Genomic DNA, 4,899 nt, shown 5'->3' with positions numbered 1-4,899 from the left:
TTGCTTGGCAGCAACAAAAAAATATGATGACAAACCCTAGTTCTACAATATTAAGTGTTATTTTGAGAAGCAAGAATACCCATCAAATGCTTTAATCATATAGAAGTGAACTCTGAGGAGGTTATGTAGCGGTGTATTCGTCGCTATATGATTTATCGATTAAACCATAAGCAAAGCATACAATGAATTCGAGTCGCCACCGCACTTTTATTTATCCAAAGGACTGGCTAAAAAGCGAACAAAAGCCTAAGAAGTTTTACACGTAGAAAACTAATAAAAAGATCAGAGAGTCTGGGTAAGGGGTAAATTACGCAATGGGAAGGTGTTAGGCACCCACTATGTCCTAGGTACTCCTAGGGAGCCCTTTTCACACTTGTTGTATAAAATTGTTATTTGTTATGACATAAGTATTGTGCAAACATGATTGGGATGATGAGAAAAGAATGTACAAGTTAGTTATTTTTGTGTTCGAACGGATGAACCCGTTGCCTACGTACCTTCCATCAAAGGTAAGGATCAAAACGCTGTAGTTCGGCTAAAAGATTTCCAAAAGTCGGTGGATTCAATTTTAAACACAAGCACTGAGGCTCTTCATTATCAATGGGAGAAAACTCGACCAAGACCAACATCCACCATGCGAGGATAGCTTCGACGTACTAGAGGGGTTAGCCCTGTTTTCAGTACGGAAGTCTTATAGTCGACTCACTAAGGATAGGGTGAGGTTTACATCAACCACAATGATAATTGAAACCTATGGCTAATGCATGAAAAGATTAACAATGGACAAAGCCAAAACAAGTGAATGGGTGAAGTTAATTGATTGTGATTATGAAAGTGGAGTCAAAGTATGATTAAGATTAATTCAAAAAAGTATTATGAAATGGATTTTGAAAAAGTCAAGGACTTGGGTCCAGGTTTTTAGTTTGAAAAACATGAAGATGTTTGCACAATATCTATGTCAAGTTTGAAAGTAATGTGTGAAAAGGTTTAGGACATAATGAGGATGAATGGATGAAGATGGATTATAAAACTTCTTAGAGGGTTCACCTCTTGAAATCATATAGGAGATGATTCAAGTGTGTCCTTTGGAATGGGCAATGAGTAATAACAAACAACCAAAGCAAAAGAAGAAAGTCAACAAAAGCGGATACCGGATGCCAATCACTGGTCTTATACCAATCTCCTAAAACAAAACCGGATATCAGAGGCCACTCAATGGTCTTACACTAATCTCCTCAACAAAGAAAATGAAAGTGGATACCGGATACCAATAGATGGATTTACACCAATCTCCTAAAACAGAACTGGATATCAGAGGCCACTCAATGGACTTATACTAATCTCCCTACAAAATGAGACTTGGATACCGGATGCCAATCTATCTGGGCTTACTCTAACCTCCACAGTATGGTCCTAGGAATACAAATGCCAACTTGCAGGGACTTACAATTGTATCCTCACATACAAACAAGCAAAGCAACATATGATCATAGGAAAGCAAATGCCAACTTACAGGGACTTATAATTGCATCCTCGCATACAATCAAACAAATGCATCATCATGGTCATGGGAAAGCAAATGCCAACTTGCAGGGACTTACAGTTGCATCCTCACATACCACAAACAAATGCATCAAGCAAAGATAAAATGAGTGGCCGATGAAATGGTCTTATACTCACTTCCATATCATAGGAACAATAGCCAAAGGATGGTCTTACAACTGTCCTCAATGGGTAAACAACAATGATAATGTCACAAAGACAAATGAGATGATCATGCACTAATGAGCAATTAATGATGATAAATGCATAAAGCATACAAGCAAACATGTGCATATGAAACAAACAATCATCAATGAAAGCATTCAGCACACACTATAACCAAACAAGGAGGCTCATACAAAAGGGTTAGGCATTGAAGCCAACTGGAATAGGGTCACTGGTGCTCTTAACCTTGCCATTGAGGGGCTAAGGTGAAGCAGATGAAAGGAGATGAGGGGTGTGCCTCATTGCTCTTATCCCTGGTCAGGGAGAGCATTTGAATATCAGAAAGTGTGGGAGTTCAGAAAGTAGGAACTCTCTCCACATATTAGACTCTATAGATCTTGGGTTTGGATCTCAATGCTACAACCATGTAATGGGAGCAAGGAGAAGACTCACAGAATAGTAGGAGATAGGTTGCTTATCTCTTTGATCTACCAATTGCCTTATTAAAAGGAATTTTTCTGCTTGGGACAAATGTAAACACACACAAGCATTGCCTCTTAAGGAGGACTTCAGACAGTTGCTTGGCCAAGTAACAGGCCAGGTCTTCCAGACTACATGAAGAAAAGGGATTATACCTCAATGCAAATTGCTATTAAAGCAAAGCAAAGCAAGTTCTTAAAGAACTAAGCAACTAAGGGTACCTGAAACCAGTCAAACAGAATCAGTACACAACTCAAAGTTTAAATCAAAATGAGATAAAGATCAACAGTCAACACAATCAGTTAAATGTGCAATGCACAAGGCTCAAAGCATGTGAGCCAATCAACCTACAAAACAAACATGTTAGTCATGATAAACAAATCAAGCTCATTCAATTTGTATTGATCTTTTTGGAGCATTTGTTGCTTAACCTGAAAACATGAACTCAAACATGAGCAACAAGACCACTAGGACAAGCCTAGGGTCAAAAGGGGATGAGAAAGTCAAAACAGCAAATGAAATTCAACCAAAATCAAGTTTAAACAATCAAGAAGCAAACTCAATTGGTTCCACATTCATATCATTCATCATCATGATTTCATAAGCAAATTAGGGCAAAGCATGGCATGTAGAAACTCATAGAAGCCAACAGCAAGACTTAACTCAAAACCAATCATAAACATTTCAATAAATCATCAAATAATTCATGATCAATTATAATCCATAACATGATATGCATATCAAATTTCAGCTCATTTGGATCAAGGAAAGTTGGTCAATGAAAATCAGAAAGGCAAGGCAAGTTCAAGCATGCTCAAAGAAGTCAACCAAACATGTACCAACTTCAATAATTCATAAATCAGTGATAACATATGAGAAATGAATGGGATCAAAACCATGACAAAACTTAAGATGTCTACTAATCACATATCAAATTTCAAGTTCATCCAATTAAGTATGAGAATTTCACAAATGAAAAGGGAACATGCATCACAAAAAGTCAACATAAGACCAAACAGGGGAGAAAATCCCAAACAATTAGGAAATGCCACAAATAATTCCACAAAAAATCAAATGTAAACTAGACATCTAAGAGTACATTCATGCAAAACTTCAAAGCAATTGGAGTTCAAGAAGCATGGTATTGAAAATCATGAAGTTGCACATCAATGGTGTGACACAAATTGTCACACCCTAATTCAAAAAAATCATAACTCAACAACCAGAGATGATAAATTCACAAACTCTATACCAAAATCACCATGAAGGTGTCTAGTTTAAGCACAAAAAATTTCAAAGCCAATGGATAATGCATCATCATTTCACAATTGTTTTGGCAAAGTGTACATAAAATGAGCACATGAACAAAACCCTAGCACCATTTAAAATCTACTCATGCAAAAATTCTGGAAAAAATATTATTAAATACTAGAGATCCAGATGAACAAATAGCAAAAAGTCTCATGAATTTTGGATTTAAAATGGTTGACTTATGAGTTTTGCAAGTTGTTGTTCAAAAAATGAAATAAAATTGAAAATAACATGAATTAAATGGGACAAATGGCACGACAGTGGCAAACTTGTAAATACCGGGGCAACTTAACAAAACGCTGCGCTTAAGCAATGCAAATGAAATGTCCTGATTGGTTCATGTGAATGAAACAGTGCCAAGCTCATGCAATGCACGTGAACAGGAAATTCTGGGAATGAAGCTAGGGTTTATGCTGCAACAGTGAATACTCATCTTCTTCCCCAAATCGTGGAAAAATTATTTGCCCAGAAATTCGAACCAAACATACTATTAGACTCAGCAAACATCACACATCAAGAATACATCATTCATTTTCTATAAATCGAGCCAACCAACAAGAAACAAGCAAAAGCAACAATGAGCATGAAACTTTAAAGCCAGATTTCTCAGCCAATATGCAACCATTTTGCACGATTCAAAGTTTAAAAGAATCAGCATGCAAGGATCTTCACAAAGCATAGCATAATTTAGCAAATAGAGTGATGCGAATTCTTACTTGATTTTGAAGAAACTGATGAAACAGTGATGATTGGCTTGGTTTGCTCGAAACAGTTGCTCCAATAGCTTCCAAAAGATGACTGGTTGAAGGATTTTGGTCCAAGCTTGCTCTATTCAACTTTAACTCAAAACTGCCATGGGAGGAGGTCGAGGAAAACAGAGCTGGGAAATGGCTTCACAGTCAAGGAAAAAGGCTTGCAATGAGCTCCAAAAGGATGATAAATGATGAAGCAAACAAGGAAGAGTCGTGCTCTTTGAGATTTCTTCAAGAAAATTTTCAAAATGCAAAAATGAAGATTTGAGAGGAAAATGGTTTTTCTGTTTTGGAATGTTGGCTGCTAGGGTTTTCTGAGCAGAAAATGCAATATATACTATGATTAAGGTTTGCATAATGTTTGGTTAGTGAGTGGTAAACAGAATTTTGGTTAAATGAAGGTTTATGGTTAATTGTGAAATTCCACTCAAGTGGTGCATGTGTATGGCTGTAGCTCGAATTGGGCCTCTAACATGTCCAAAATACCATTTCAGAACTTTTTTAATTGGTAGAATTGGTTGGAAATGGTTAATTTGGAAAGTCATTTTTTCACCCTCTTCTCTTGAAATTAATTCATGCCATTCCAAAAAGGCCATTTTGATTGGTGAAGTTTTGGTGAATGCTGATGACATATTTGGAAAGAGGGGAT

The sequence above is a fragment of the Lathyrus oleraceus genome, chromosome 5 (genome assembly GCF_024323335.1).
Source record: "Lathyrus oleraceus cultivar Zhongwan6 chromosome 5, CAAS_Psat_ZW6_1.0, whole genome shotgun sequence".
Taxonomy (NCBI): Eukaryota; Viridiplantae; Streptophyta; class Magnoliopsida; order Fabales; family Fabaceae; genus Lathyrus; species Lathyrus oleraceus.
This window is presented reverse-complemented; position numbering follows the sequence as displayed.